The 16528-nt window shown below is 47.0% G+C and overlaps 1 protein-coding gene across 1 annotated transcript in view; it reads right to left on the bottom strand.

Moving 5' to 3' along the window:
* KMT5B (lysine methyltransferase 5B) overlaps window positions 1-11785 on the bottom strand; it is a gene marked incomplete at its 5' end in the record, with an annotated part of 50162 nt that extends 38377 nt beyond the window's left edge. Inside the window, one exon of the mRNA XM_079708843.1 lies at window positions 11698-11785. The remainder of the gene's footprint in view (window positions 1-11697) is intronic.
* Between the last annotated feature and the right edge of the window lie 4743 nt (window positions 11786-16528).

Genomic DNA, 16528 nt, shown 5'->3' with positions numbered 1-16528 from the left:
CAGATTCTAGTATCAAATGTAAACAAAGGGGCACACAATTTATGACAATACAAAACGTACTAGAAAACTGCTAAAGTAAGAGCTGCATTTAAAGAGGAAAGTTTAATCACATTTTAATGCCACGAAGGTAAAATGCACACACACACCATCATACATTCCAAATCACCAACAGCAATGGCTGTCTTTGGGGGAATGGGATTAACATCAAAAAAAGATTTCTTCCCCAAAATGTTTACAGTGAACCTATTTATTTATAATTGGAAAAAAACCCAACAATCCGCTTCCCCCAATACTTGATATTCACGTTTCTAAAGAAACCACAGAGTTGTTTCATAGAAAAATGCGCTTGGTTTATGTAAAGTGCCCACTCCACTCCCAGTGATGGACCCTCAACAAATGTCAACACCCTCCTATCCTCCCACTGTCCCTTTATGGACACACACAAGGATCATAAACTCTTAGTGACTTTTGAGCTCAGCTGCTCACCTCCAATTTGAGAGCTCTGGTTTCAATTCTTTTTCATTAAAGCTTTTGGAAAGGAATTTTTTGTTGAATATCCTAAACACAAATCAGGATTTCAAAACATCTGTCAGAAAAATGAAAATATTGATTCTGAAAGACTACCAAGAATTTCAAAATAATTCCTGTGCCATTACCAAGAACGCTAACCAGTTTACAAGCTGAACTTGTCTGCAGATAGTTTATCTTAGAGAAATTATCCATCGACATGGAAACAATCCCCAAGTGGCTGAAAATGAAAAGATAACATATATATTTTAAAAAGCAGGCTCTAGCTTGCTAGAGGACTTTTGAAAATCTTTATTGAGAAAAAGCAGAACAAACATTTTTCAAGTGATTCAGTTACAATTTGCTAAGAAAACAATTCGATACACCAGTTAACAGTTTTATCTTTGGAGAAAAAGATTACAAGCAATGTTTTTAACTGTTACATGACATATTCTTCAAAAGGTTCAACTTTTCAAAATGAACATATATTACTTTGTAATAAAAAAATAAAGGTGTATATAAGGAAAATAAAGCAGATTTCACAAAAATCCTTCTGCATCATCCGTATGTATGTAAGTTAAAGCCAATTTCTAAAACTTTAAACACAGCAATTCAAAAATCAGACTTCTAGGTTGATGGGAACTGAAAAAATATCACTGAACTACTTTCACAAGTTTTTGATATCTTTGCTTGTGGACTCTGATGCTCAAGTGTCACAATCCCAGACTCCCAGGGGCTTTATATTTTAAATAAGCACAAGGAAGACAAACACAAATAAAAAGCATAGAAATGAAAGAAAGCACTGTCCAAAGAAGAAAACAGCAAACAAACACACAGCGCTCCCCCCCCACAAAAACAACAAAGAGCACAAGGTGGACCAAGGGTGAAACTACTCAGACTACTATCAGTTCCAACAACATCCCACTACTTAAGTGAAAAACCAATTCCCCCTTCTAGGGCCTCATGTGTGCAGCCTATCTCACATGTGAAAATTACATGCAATAGCAAAAATAAAAGTATTTTGAAACTGTTAAGAACTACCATTAACAGAATTTACCTTACTTACCAAGGCCTACAAGGTCCTGCATGATCCAGCCCTGCCAGTCTCACCCCTTGCTCCAGCTAATACTCCAGACACAGCCTAGCTTACAACCCTCTAGTGTGCAAGGCATCTTCCCATCACTGGCCTTTGCACTTGGGATACTGCCAACCTGCCCATCAGTCCCCACCTCCCACTCCACCACCCAGTAGATTGTCTGGATACATGCTTGAATATTTCTCCTTCATGGTGTTTATTACAACTGTATTCACTTCTTTATGTAATTACTTGGTGACACTTGCCTTCCCCACTGCAGTATAAACGAGCTAAGGTACACTTTCGTATCACTGGAACCTAGCACAAGGCCCAACATACCACAGGTCTATTCATGTCATACCCCCCTTTCTAGTCTCAAACGTAACTGCTACACATAAGCCCAAGTGGGTATTAGTTCTCTCCCTCAAATCTAAAATTACAAAAGGACTCTATAATATATGTACCGAAGAATTCCATGTCAGTCTTTATCAACGGTTATTCCAAATTCATCTGCAAATAACATATAGCCAAGGCTCCATGGAATCCTACAGTAATAATTCACACAATCAGACCAGTTGAAGAAGCCCTGAGAAGCCCTGAGAAGCCATGAGAAGCCTCTGGGATCACTATTCCATTGTAATTCTGTAATGCAGTTTGACAGGGTGATTGCCCAGTTGCCAGTTTCTTAGAAAGCTACCAGGAATCCACGATCTCACCTATCACCTTAAAACTTGCTCCTATGAACACCGTCAGAAATAAATCTCATTTAAGAATTTAGATGACCTGTCAGAGTTCAACTAGTCCTAGTGGTACGAAAGAAAAGTCTTGGGGATTTTTCTTCTCCTTAATTCAGCATTAAGCCCTTGTTGCTCTAAAACTGGAGCTGTCATGCAGATTCAATGCTAATCGGGTATCTAGCACCAAACTCCAGAGCAAAGAATAGGTCTTTATACTTGTAAAATAATTACTAATGACGTGCTATTATTAAAAGTATCATTTCTGCTTACCTTTTCCAGCTTTTGTACAGTCAAACTCATATGCGTTTTGCTTCCGCCAATTTAACAGCTTTCTCAAGTAGCCTCAGGTGGCAAAGCCCCAATCAGACCAGCAAGAGGATGGTGCCTGAAGAGAGCAGTTTCCCACCAATGCATAATAATGCCCCACCCACCTCCTTTTAGGATAAAATGATGGCTAGAGATAGCGCCACTAATCCTGCTAAGTTGGTTGCAATAACTTCTTTAAAGGAGGCTGGAAAATGGTCCCCAAAGATATCTATCAGGTCTTAATCTGAAACCTATGAATGTTAATTTATAAGGAAAGGGGTCTTTGGAGATATGAGTAAATTACAGATTTTGAGATGTAAGAGATTATCCAGATGGGCCCAAAATGTCATCACAAGTGCCCTTAAAAGGGAGAGGCAGAGGGAGATTTGACACCACACACACTTGAGAAGAAGGGGAAAAGAGTGGCGTGAGGTGGCCACAAGCAAAGGAATGCCACAGTCACCAGAAACTGGAAGAGGCAAAGAACAATGCTCTCTTAGAACCTCTGGAGGGAGCCCTACCCATATCTTGATTTTGGTCCAGTGAAACTGATGGTGAACTTCCGGCCTCTAGAACCGTGAGAGAATACATGGCTGCTGTTTTAAGCCACCAAGTTTGTGGTACTTTGTTACAGCACACACAGGAAACTAATACAGAGACCATGAAAAAGCAAATCAAAGTAAAAATGCTTTCTAATTAGACTCCAGAAATACGTAAAATTCCAACATGTCACAGGAAAAGAGATTTTTAAGCACCTTTAAAAAGTTGTCTTAAATACACTTTTTAAAAAAGACATTTCCCCCTTCAACTGCACATGTGAAACACGGCTACAGAGCGAGCTATATGGATTCCGAAGATAAAGCTGGTGTCTCAATCACGTCTAGTTACTCATGCACGGATTAAGCAGTTACCCAAGATCTCCCTTAGACGTGACATACTGAACATTATTATATTTACATATATGTTTACAATTAAAAAAAATGAAAATCAAAACTATTAGACTTTTTCACTTAGCAGACCATTTTAAACAGCAAAACAGCCACCGCTGGTTAAGTCTACGATCAGACGTTTGCAACACTTACACTTACTTATTCAGCCACTGAACTACAGCTGAGCATGTGATAAACTCCTCATTACAGAAAATACTGCTTCACAGTTCCTTATTTATGTACACCACACGTACACCAACACGTATCACAACAAAGGGTTTTATGTAAGAAAGATCTGTGTCTCCAATTGTCTCAGTAGGTATTTCTAAAATAAAGGTTTTAGCTGACGTGGTTGTTGAGGGGAATTCTGCCCCTAATCTCCCTAAAATCTCCTCCCCATCTCTCCGCATCTGACCCATCCGCTTACCGCGTAGGGCCTATAAGTAAAACCAAGGATGCTTCCTTTGTTAGAGTAGTCTCTGAGACCCAAACAGCATTTTACTTTTCTATAAACAGATGCCACCTAGTGTCAAGAGTCTGTAAGTACAGCCCACAGTTCCTGAGAGGCTATGAGGTAAGTAGAACAAAGGACAATTGATTCTTACTGGGCAAAGATAAGGGTGAGAAAAAACTTCCAAAAGGTGGTTCTTGGGCTGGGTCCTAAAGGCCAGGTGGCAGACCGTGCAGGGGGCAGCGCGCACAGTGGCTCAGGACGTGGCTCGGGGTGGAGTCAAAGCATCGGTGCCGCCCTGGCTCCACTCACTGCTCTCCAGCAATGTGACCCTGGACAAGCCATTTAACCTCGCTAATGTCTCATCAGTAAAATGAAAAGAGGTTTGGCACAAGGATTAAATAAGCAGAAACTGCTAATACAATAAAGGTCTCCAACTGTCGCCTCTTTTCATGTAACTAAGAAAGAAACAAAGAAGATATGTTGATGTATTATTCACAAAACTTTAAACAATCAAGTAGAAATTTCCCCTCCATTCCTCATCCTACCGTAACTCACACAAGGAAAGAAAAAAAAAAATCACATCACCTCATCCATTTAAAAAAGTACAAATTTTCAAGAGAATAAAAAAGGACCAGGGGTGCTAAGTTATGATACAGAGCTGAGATCAGCTTTGCTTTTCCTACAGCTCCTGAAGAGAAGGAATGTGACTTCTGGCAACAATGTATAATTAAACATCACTGAATTAGCCTCACATGTCAACATTCAGAGGGACTGCAGATTTTGTTACAACAGAATACACTTTGTTGTGTATCTGATAAAATATTATGTTACTGTAACTCCATTTGTTAAAATAATTGCTCCTCCATTCCCTTAGTGCTTCCTATATTAACTTTATCATTTGTCACGCCCTGTAAAGCAGGTACTTTTTTTTTTTTCCCCGGTTACACAGATGAAAGACTGGAGAATTTGCTCAATTGTACTCATAGAAAGGATCCCACTAGCCAAAAAGCATGTGATTGGAGGCAGAGAGACCAGTTAGAAAACTAAATGCAACAAAGAGTAGAAATGGATGGGAAGAGAGAGGAAAGCTCTGGTGTTTCAAATACGAGCTTGGCAAGACTTGGTGACAAATCAGACATAGGGGTTGAGGGACAGAAAGGAAGTCAAGTCAGAAATCTCTAGCTGGGGTAGAAGTTTCAGTTGGGGAGACTGCAAGATTGCCATGAACTGAGTTAGGGACTGCAGAAGGAACACATTTGCAGGAAAGATGAGAAAGTTTGGTTTGCTGAATTTGAGGATGGGGCACCACCCACGTGAAGCTGTCTTAAGATGTTAAAACTCAGGAGAGAAGTGACTGTGCAAAGAGTAACATTAACAGAGGACTTTACAATTCACCAAGCATTTCAACATTATCTTAATTCAAAAAATCACAGAATTTCAGAGCAAAAAGTCTTAGATTAAAAGAAACAGGCTCAGGGACACGTATTACCTGCCCAAAGTAATTCACTTCTTCTGACAAGATAACATGGTACGAATATGTGAAACCAAAAAAAAAAAAAGATTTTTTTGAGCTTTATCATGGTCAGTTAAATGAAAGGAAAAGGGGAGTGAAGAGAAAAGGAAATAAAATAAGCAACAGACACATGCTGGCACCGTGAGAGTCAGAGAGGCCTTGCAAAGGAGCATTCCCCACTTACAGCGCCTGGGGCACGCCGCTCAATGCCTAGCACAGTGTCCAACACACAGCTAAGTAATGTCCACTCAAGACGTGAGTGAAGAACTGAGTGCCATGGGGACGACAGAGAGACACCTCTTAGCTCCAGTTCTCTGGGCATCATTTCACACTATTGCTCGTTACTATGATCCAAGAACTGTGCTAATAACTTCACATATATCATATCATTCACCCACATCACAGTCCCTTAACATATACAATATATTTTAAATATTCATTAATGTATAATATTAAATTATACAACATAATTCATATAATAAAAACATTAAATATATACAACATATAAAATACTATTATCACCCCCACTTTACAAAGGAGAGGAAGCCTTAGAGAATTAGAAAAAAAAATTAGCCAAGGTGGGCTTTAAAGACTGTACACTCTTGACACCATATAAGAAAGTAATATAATCCTGACTCAAATTTTTAAACATGCTTTGCCCCATACTTGAAGAGTAAGACCCTAGAACAAAATGGACATGGTTCCTGATTTTATGGAGCTCAGAGTATAGTGTGGGAAGAGAGACAATCAAATAAGCATGAAATGGTAAATTCTGGTAAGAGCTATAAAGGAAGCAACTAGGATATCAGGAGAGAATAATATAGGAACAAACTTTAGACTGGATGATCAAGGAGAATAAATCAAAAGCATAAATACAGAAACAATCACCTTCTTTTTGGATCAGAAACACTCCTGGTATCTATTTATATCCACCAAACAAATATTTTCTGAGGCAACTGGCTTTGTTTAAATCCTCCTCTGAATAAGGTCTGATTTTTGTTTCTTTTTTAACGGGAAGGGAGAAGCAGGTTTGTATATGGCCTCTCCGGCTCCAGACTCTATGGGCTCACTGGCTGAAGGATCACCCCCTTTCCTCTTTAGCTGGGGGGATCCATCTTCCTAAGAGTAGGTTGGTTTTCTTGATAAAAATATATATCCCTTCATAACATGCAACATAAAGATTTTTTTTGAAAATAAAAATACTTCTCAGAGATCATTAATACTTTTCAGGGATCATATATTTCAACCTTGTTATAAAAATGAGACAGACAAAATGAATCATTCGGAAGACCTAGAATCAACTCAATCCAACATTTATCAAGAACCTACTGGGAGCCACCGGGCACTGTTCGTGGTGCTGGAATATTGGTTGTGTGCAGGGAACACTAGAGGGCGCACGAGAGTTTCAGCTTTCAGGAAAATCTGCACAGAGCTACTACGGAGTGGGGGACCTTGCAAAACCAAACAGAAGCATGTGAAAACCAAGTATCTGATGAACAGAGCAGAAGAGTGCAGAATAGGAAGCAGAATGACCCTTCACTGAAGGGATCTTTTGCCTTAAAGGTGAGAGGCAATCCTAGTGTCATGAGAGATGTACTGACCCGGTGTTCCTATAAAGATGTGCAAGTTAGGTGTTTGTTGCACCCTAACACACATGACTGAGGGTTCACCAGCTTGGCAACCCTATGAGGTAGGCGAGACAGGTATTATCGCTACAAATGAGATGGCTAAAGCTCAGAATGAAGTTGCCTTCCTGAAGTCAAACTGCTTTAAGTGGTAAGGCGGAGTCTAGAACCCTAGCATTCAGGCCTAAGTCTGGGGTTTACTTCAATATTTGAGTCACATGTGCATCACCCACAAACATACAGGCTTATCACTGGGGAATGCTTCCTAGCTCCACTTTTCTTTGTGTACTCTTATAATACAGAAAATAAGACATCTTGCAGAAATGCAACTCAGAGGTAGGAGCCACAGAGATGTGGGAACCATACAGACCTTAAGAATTAGGCTTTTGGGACCCTAGTCTCCAAATTCTAAAACCCAACTGAATGTAGGCTGTACCATCAACTTAATAATATTTCAAAACAAGGAGAAAAGACTACATGGAATATACAGATGAACTATGTAAACCAATTGGAGAGTTGGCAAAATATGATTAAATTAGCTCTTAGAAGTGAGAAAATGGGTGGCGATCAAGTGTAAAAGATAAAGTATAATTTAGAATTGCAAGTGATCTCAGAGATTAATGTTTAGTTATTTTACAGATGAAGAAACTAAGGCTTGGCCCTGTCAGTGTGTTACACAAATAAGGTGGAGCAGACTGGAATGCAGGTACTGATTCTTACTCCAGCGGACCTTCATCCAGCCCCAGAATTATACGTATAACTGTAGTTCTAATTATATACAACCTTAGAAGATGGTGCAGTGTTTGACTCTGTCTCACACAGATACCAGACAGCTTCAAATCTGGCTGGCAGACGTGGGAGCCAGAGGCAGTGAGTGACCAAAGTGGTCCAGTGGTCCTAGGAACCTTTAACCTGATGGAAGGAAAATCATGAAGCAAGGCATAATTTATAGTATAAATGACTACGGAAATCAGTGACTTTTTTTTTTCCCTTTTGTGACAATATTTTAGAATTAATGCAATTGGTTCTGGTTCCATCACCAACTATGGGGATCAAAAGAAAAGTGTTTTGTTCTTCTTTTCAAGCTAGACATAAATGCTGATTTACAAAAATAAGGTGATGAGTCTGTCATGCACAGATGGATTCTCTCTATTCCACACCTTTAAAATAGCAAAATCCTGTAATGCATGTAAAATAAGGTGTGCATGACTAAAATTTGGGGATGTGTCTGGTGAATAAAATAAGATATAACTGTAAGTGAAAACTTACTTAGACTTTCTGTAATCTGACTAGGACAAACTCCAATCACATTAATAGAAAAACACAGGGTTAGATATTGGTCAGGCATGACGTTTCCTCTCAACCAGCACTTCTAATCTTCTAGGAAACACCAAATTACAGGGAAGAAAAGGGATTATTGTAAGAACTAAAGTAAAAACAGATTTTTAGAACGTTTTTTTGGGGGGGGGGCGGAATGTAGAGTTGGTAGAAAGAATTTGAAGGAAGTTGTGAAACCTTCCTAAGCCCCGGGGTCCCCTGATTTGTTCGCTAGGACCCTTCCCCATTCAGCTTGTTAAATGAAACTCATTTAAAACCACAGGATTCAATTCGAAGATTTCAAAGTTGACAGTCTGTCCAAGAAAAAAATTACTTTTCAAATCACTGTGTTCTAATGGTTAGAACTCCCTAATACTTGAAATTTAAAGTGCACTGGCTAGTTTTATCCTGTAATAAATTTAAGTTTGTGTTTTTATTGCAATTAGAACCATTTCCTACACCAAGACACATCAGTAAAATACATTTTTTCCCCAAAATAAAAAGTAACTAAAAATCAGGCTAAAAAATTAAGTTACATCTTACACATAAAACTTCTATTGCATAGAGCTCTATCTGAGATACAGATATCCTAAGCTCTCTTCCTGCATTTACTCAGTGTATCTATGGAACCAACAGTGTGTCATACTGGAACAAACACACATGGTCCCTATCTTTAACACTGTTGTGGAAAACTCAGCAATTAGTGTTCTAGGGCTGACACAGTCGTGTAACTCTTGCCCATGAAGGAGAAGGAGTTTGTGAGTGGAGAGAAAGTAGAGCTCATATGTGGCAGGCAAGAGTAGAAAATAATGGAACTGACATCATTCATCTGAAAGGATTTGCTCTCATAAACCGTGGGAAGGGCATTCCTGTGGACAGGGAGCTGCTCAGATGCTTCACACACAAATGACTTTGCAACACAACCAGGCCACACGCTCATGTCCTATAAGCCCACAAATTGACACTCAAAGGGAAATCAGATTCAATCCCAGATACAGATGACCCAAGGGAAAATTTATAAACCAACATGCTCCACCCACAAAACTCTAAGCTCAAAGACACACAACCTGCTACCACTTCCTTCACATGCATATTCTGCTATACCCCTATCCTCCCCTCCCCCCATTTTGCCCACTGGTATTCGGTTCAGGTATGGAGCATTCAAAACATAAGCACTTCAGTGTGTATGTGAAGACAAATGAAAACACAGGCAAGAGGGCACGTGGAAATGACTTTGAGTGTGGTTTCAAAGTTTACGGGCTAATAAAAAAGTAAGCCTTACTCTACTCTCCTCTTGAAGAGTAAGTCTCCCCATTATTCTTTTCACACCCAAACTAAGTTGTTGTGTCAATGACAACAACGTTTTCAATAACAACAGAATGAACATATTTTGAAAACTAAATATAGGGACTTCCCTGGTGGCACAGTGGTTAAGATTCCACGCTCTCAACGCAGGGGGCCGGGGTTCGATCCCTGGTCAGGGAACTAGATCCCACGTGCACGCCGCAACTAAGAGTTCACATGCCTCAACTAAGGAGCCCGCCTGCTGCAACTAAGACCCAACACAACCAAATAAATAAATACATATTTTTTAAAAAAAGAAAAGAAAAACTAAGTATAAATCACTAAGCTCTATTAATTAACATTTTTCATCCAGTGTCTACTGAGCACCTACTCTGTACCTGCTCTGAGCAGAGGAGATAAATAACAAGCTCACAAGAAAGCTGAGGGGACGGTCAACAACCAAATATGATACAATGTAACAACTGCCCAGGGAACAAAGCAGAAGTGTGCCTTCTCCTGAGTGGGTCAGCCCCTGCCCTTATGTTGTAAGACGTCTGCAAGGGGTGTGAAGATTTATCCAGGAGGTAACACTCTCACTGGGCCTTCCTGAAGGCGAGTATTAATCCGGGGGAGGGGATGCGGGGATGCAGGAATGCCGGGCAGGGTGCGAGCAAAAGGCACCAGGCAAGGGGAAACCACTGGGGCCGGGGCTTGGAAAGGAAGAGGAGAATGCTTAGATGACGGACCCACACCTGCGGTGGAAGTTGCTAAACATTCGGCTACTTGTAAACTTGTACCTATAGTAAGTAACTCTTTAAGTAAACTTCTCAGTATGCACAAATTATCTGCGATTATTTCAGGCTAAACTGATTGCCCCCTCCCGTTTCAAAATATTTACGCTTTTATAACTAGTCATCAAAAGTTACAGGCGTGTTCTTAATATTAAAGGGAAAAAAAAAAAGCTTCAGCTGGCAACTGTTTCCTCTGATGACCCTATAAAGCTACGTTCAACTATACTTTATATCAAAATGGTTTAAATCTTAAAAGGTCCTGATGAGAAGAAGCACAATCGCAACCAGTCAGTTCTTCTGCCCACCACTCTAGATAAGATTCCCCCCCCCCCACGGTGAATTTCAGACGGCAAGTTCTTTAAAATTAACTTCGAAGAACACATGTTCACCCCCTCAGTATTCTTAAAAGTTCCCCCAGTCAATGGGTCGGGAGTAAAAGAACTCTAACACGGGGTCAAATAAACCCAAACAGAAAGGGAGTGAGTTTCTCTGGGTCCAACGTGCTTCTCTACCATTCCAGCAAGTTGGCTCGAGTTGTCATCTTGTAAACGTTTCCCCCACTCTCATAGGTAGGGGTGACGCTGATACATCATCTTTGGATATGTGGAAAGAATCGAGTCACTCTGGGAGGACCGACGCCTTTTCTCGGGACCCGAGTCGCCGGCCCACGGAGGGGGCCCGGGAGGCAAGCCCCGGCCAAGAGCCGGAGCCGCTGTCAGGGGAGGGACGGAGCGGGGCGGAGGACTGGCCCGGGAGGAGATCTGAAAGAAGGCTCGAGCCCAAACAAAAACAACCCAAAGTTGAGCGCGGCAGAGGGAGCAGATTGGGCGAGACCATTCACGGCTGCCCATTGGAGAAAAGGGAAAACAGAGTCCCCCAATCGCGAGCGGCGGGGCTGCTCCCCTCGTGCGGCCGCGGGCCGGCCCGGCGCTGCCCGGCGGCCGCTACCGCTCCCTTCCGGCGGCGGCGCCCACTGCAGGGCCCGCGCCCCCCGGCCGCCGCCGCCGCCGCCGCCGCCACCGCGCCCCTCCCCCGGCCGTCCCTCCACCCGCGAGGCCCCGGCCCCGGCCCCCGCCCGGCCCGGCGCCCCCGCTCCCGCCGGCCCGCCCCCAGCCCGCCGCCCCTGCGCCCCCCGCACCGGCGCCCGCCCCCCGCTCACCGCCGGGCGCTGCCCGCTCCTCCTCGGGGCGCGTCGAGGCACCGCCGCCCCGCCGTTGCGCTGGGGGACCCGCGCTGCCCGGCGACACTTCCCCGTCCCCCAAGAATATTAATCACCAAAAATAATTCCAGAGAAAAATGGAGAGCAAAATCCAAGATGGCGGCCCCAGCCGCAGCACCGCCCGCTCCATCCGCTGTCGGGAAATGAGTCCCAGCCGCGGCCGGAGCCCCCCGCCCCCACCGCGCCGCGCCCCCGCGCCCCCGCGCCGCGGGCCTCACCTCGCCTCTCGCGCGGCCTCGGGGTGCCAAAGGCAGCCGCTGGCCTGGTGGCTCCGCGTCCCGGGTCCTGGCGCCGCGCGTGCCGCCTCCGGTGCCTGGGCGCCCTCACCTCATAGCCCCAGAGCCTCGCCGTCCGCGCCGCAGACGCGTCGCCGCCCCCGGTGAGCCGCTCGGACGCCGCCCGGGAACGGTGGAAGGACACGAAAAGGAGTGCCCGTGGCCAGGCGGAGGGACACCACTTCGGATCGTACCGCTCTGGACGCCTCTGTTGCTTTTACGGGACCAGGGGTGGGGGGAGGCGGAGAAACCCGAGAAAGAAATGAGTTCCCCGCCGGGTGCTCCCGCGGCGGAGGAACAAAAAGCGAATTTTGAGGGGACGAGGTGAGTCGTTGCTTCGCTTCTCTCGCGGCGGAGGGATCCGCGTTGAGCAGTCGGCAGGGATCCCTCCGCTCCTCGCTGCCCTTTAAATTGCGGCTGGAGGCGGTGCCGCCGCGCGTCCCTGGGGCGCCACCCGGGTCTCAGGTCTCCCTACGTACCCGGGCCCCGCGAGGCTGCCTTCGACTCTCGGTCCCTGGCGCAGCTGCACCCACCGGGGACAGCCCTGGGGAATGGGCAGGCTCCTCGCCCACTGCGCCTCCCGGGTGCGCCTAGGGGAGGCGGCCCCACGGAGGCGAGCCTCTTTGTTGTGGGAATGGGTGTCGTTGGAAGCAGATACACCCTTAGAGACCATGTGGGCAGCCTGAGCGTTCCACCGCGTAGTGTGGGAGGGAGGGAGGGAGGGAGGGGGGAGTGAGCCTGCATTAATTGGGCCACTGGCTTCCTAGTGTCAACCGGCCATTTCTTGAGCACCTACTGTGTGCCGGGCTTTCCGAGAAACGGGTTTTTCCGCTTCTCGCTCTAGTTGGGCAGTGCCGGTACCAAGAATGCAGCTCCCTCCAGGAGCTTTAGGCTGGTAGGGAAGTTGCCGAGAGGCTCACACGGGCCAGGTGCTGCCCTGCTGGGAGGGTGCGAAGCCTCGCCCTTTGGATCCTGCAGTTGATGATAATGACTACAAAATAACGATGAGAGTAACATGTATTACAGCCTTTACTGGAAACCAGGCACCGTCCTCAAGCTTTGGTGCCCTATCTCGTTTACTCCTTACAACGACCCCCAGGAGGTGGGGACCGTTTTCCCCATTTTATACGTAGGGAAGCTAAGGCACAGAGAGGTTAGGTGATCTCTAAGACAGCCAGTCAGGGCTTGAGCCAGAGCCCTTATCCAGTACTCTGGTCAAAAGCTCAGACGTCAAGAAGTTGAGGTGGCCACAAGCTGGGCAGATGCCTAAAGGTCTCCCCCAACCGGAAGAGTGGATTAGAGTATGTAAGGAAAAGGGAGTGGTGAGGAAAGGTGAGCCTAACAAGTGCAAAGGCCCTGGGGGCCGGATGGGGGAAGGGTGGTAAAGAGCCTGCGGCTTCCGGAGGTCCAGCGTGGTCCTGCAGAGAGGAGGCGGGCAGCACAGGCCGGTACTTCTATTCCCGGAAGAGACCCACATCTGCCATGGTTTCCTGCCATCCCCAGGGCCTGGCACAGAGTAGGCACACCAGAAAGGATGCTTCAGTGGAGAGTGTGGATGACCACAAGGTCTGTGGTCCAGTGAACACCAACCACCAACACAAGCGCTTACCCCATTTTCCCTCCTCCTTGACCTTGGGTGGCAGACATGATGCTTATTATCCCCTTCCACAGATGGGAAACTGAGGCACAGTGATTTGCTGAGGGCATGTATCTAACAGAGGTGAAGGGAGGTCTAGATCTTACAAAACAGAGCTCCTCCCGTTGCCCTCCCCCTCCCCCCCGGGGAAGCCCACCTGGTGGGGTTGGTGGGTTTGGGGGTGCAGAGCCTTCACCACCCTTCCGGTAAAGCAGATGCAGGCACATGGCCCTGCACCCTCTGCTCTTTAAAAGCCTCCGGGTCATCTGTGACATCAGAAATTGCCTTGCCACGTTCCTCTCTGCAAGCACAACTAACGAATGACTGCTTTGGTTTTATTCGCTTCTGATTTATTGCTAAACTTTCTTTCCCAGATTTTCATAGTGCTTGGCTCCAAATACTCAAATTGCATCCCACTGAGACTGCCTTTGCCACCCTGTTTCCTCACTGGATGCCCAAGGGAGGAGAACACAGTGCACACCACAGCCCTGTGTGGATCCCCCTGGGTCTCGGTGCCTAGGCCCCAAGTCCAGCCATGCCTGGGCAGCCCTTCACAGCCCCAAACGTCAATGTCTTCCCCACTCCAAGCTTTCCAGAGTCCACCCCGACAGGGAACCCTGAGGCTGACACCCAAACCCTGACTCTGAAAAGCCCCCAGACTCCCAAGACGTTGGCACTTCCATTCACTACCCCTAACTGCCCAGCGCCAGGCCAAGCGTTCTGGGTGGAGACTTGCAAGGGAGCAGGCTGGGGAAGGGCGGGGGGGCAGATGGGCGAACCCAGACACAGGTTCCTCTGGCTCCCCGGTTCTGGCTCTGTCCATCCCCCATCCCCCCTGCACTGCTGCTCCTCCAGCCTCAGCCGAGAGGCCCAGGGTGGGCCGGAGCTCTCTGCAGAGCCGAGCTGGAGCTCAGGACCTGGATGGGGCCGCGTTGAAGGGAGGCCAAGGCTGAGCTGGGAAGAGGCCACAGCCCAGAGCAGCCCTCCTGGGGGAGACTGGAAATTCGACTTCCCCACAGGGAGTGTGGCCAGCTGGAGGCCTCCTCCTGCCAGCTGGCAGAGGAGGGGGGATGGGGGACAGGAAGTAGTGTGGCCAGGCACCTGCCCAGCCCCCACGTGACAGGAGCCATTGGCGTTTACACTGGGAAGCCGCTGGATGCCCCAAGTGGAGGTGCTAAGCCACAGAGGCCGTGGGACCCCACCAATCCCGGACAGAAGGAAAGGTGACGACTCTAAAGAAAGACTGAGTTGGCGGAAGGGGCCCAGGCCAGCCCCGGAAGTGCCAGGAGTGCCAGCCCAGCCCGGAGCTGACCTGGGAGCCACACCCTTGCCAGGGTGTGGGCTGAGGCCACAGAGTCTCTTCCATTCCCCCCAGTAGGGCCCAGGGGCACCTCAGAGACCTGATCCCACCAACCCTGCATCACTCTCCAACTCCCCTTCAAATCCCAGGTTCACCCAGCAACTGGCCAGCAGGGATTTACTTGCTGGAATCCTGTGCCCACAGCGGGGTGGCCCACAGGTCTTGCTGAGCCCAGGATTCCAGGCTGGGTGGCAAGTGGCTTCTCGTTGTTAAGTGATATCTTGGCTTTCAGACTCTGCACTCGTGTCTCCCCCCAACTCCGTCCCCCACCCCTGCCCGGAAGGCAGAGCTGTTCTGATGAAAGCAGGTGCCCGAGTAGGAGGCGGGGGAAGAGGGCCGGGGACACACCCAGGATGATGCGGGGGACCTGTCTGGGTGGCTGTGGCTCCCGCGCCACCTGCCTGAGCACTGCTACGCCCGCTGCACCATCCTCACCCCTCCACTGCCCCCCCCTTTGATAGATGAGGAAGGGTCGAGTGACCTGCCCAAGGCCAAGTCAACAGAAGCAACAGCAGCCAACTTTATGGCAGCTGTGAATAGGGGCTTGGCATGAGTCTGACCTGGGTTTGAATCCCAGTTCCACAACTCACCAGCCATGTGATTTGGGGCAAATGATGCAGCCTGTCTACACACCAACCCCTCAACTGTGCAAAGGTGCCAGTCCTAAGTAGTCTCGTTCGTAGCTTTAAAATCGCTTATGTACTGAAGATGCCCAAAATCCCATCTACAGCCTGCATGTCTCTGAACTTCTGACACCACACTTAGGTGTTTAATAGGCATTTCAAATATAGCAAGGCTAAAATTGAACACACACACACACTTCCACCCCTCAGAGATATTCTTCCCATCGCTCAGGTCCAATACCTAGCTTTTATTCTCCCTTAATGTCCTTTGTGTTTTGTTTTTTTGTTTTTTCCTTAGTACACATCACCATCTAGCATCCTGTATCTTTTTTTTTTTTTTTGCAGTACACGGGCCTCTCACTGTTGCAGCCTCTCCCGTTGCGGAGCACAGGCTCCGGACACGCAGGCCCAGCGGCCATGGCTCACGGGCCCAGCCGCTCCGCGGCATGTGGGATCCTCCCAGACCGGGGCACGAACCCGTGTCCCCTGCATCGGCAAGCGGACTCTCAACCGCTGCGCCACCAGGGAAGCCCTAGCATCCTGTATCTTTTACTTATTCATCGCAGGTACTGACTGCATCTCTCTTCCAGGCTGTAAGTTCCCTGAGGGCAGGGGGCTTTGTCTGCCTTGTTCACTGTTCTACACTCAGCATTCAGAACAGGGCCTGGAGCACTGGTACAGAGGCTTAATCCATGAAGGCTAATGCTAACCTTCCAGGATTGCTACAGGGATAAAAGGAGGTGTAAGCAGGTTTTTAACCACTCTCCTCTTTCTGGGGCTCAAGCTCAAGTCGAGGAGTTTTCTCCACCACCCATCCCCGCAAGTGCACAAACTTCCCTGCCTTTCAAGCTCAGGGGTGCCCTGGGCTTTGTGTCTG

Source organism: Hyperoodon ampullatus (assembly GCF_949752795.1).
Source record: "Hyperoodon ampullatus genome assembly, chromosome: 7".
NCBI classification, from domain to species: domain Eukaryota; kingdom Metazoa; phylum Chordata; class Mammalia; order Artiodactyla; family Ziphiidae; genus Hyperoodon; species Hyperoodon ampullatus.
Note: the sequence above shows the minus strand (reverse complement) of the source record. Positions and strands in the feature narration are given on the sequence as shown.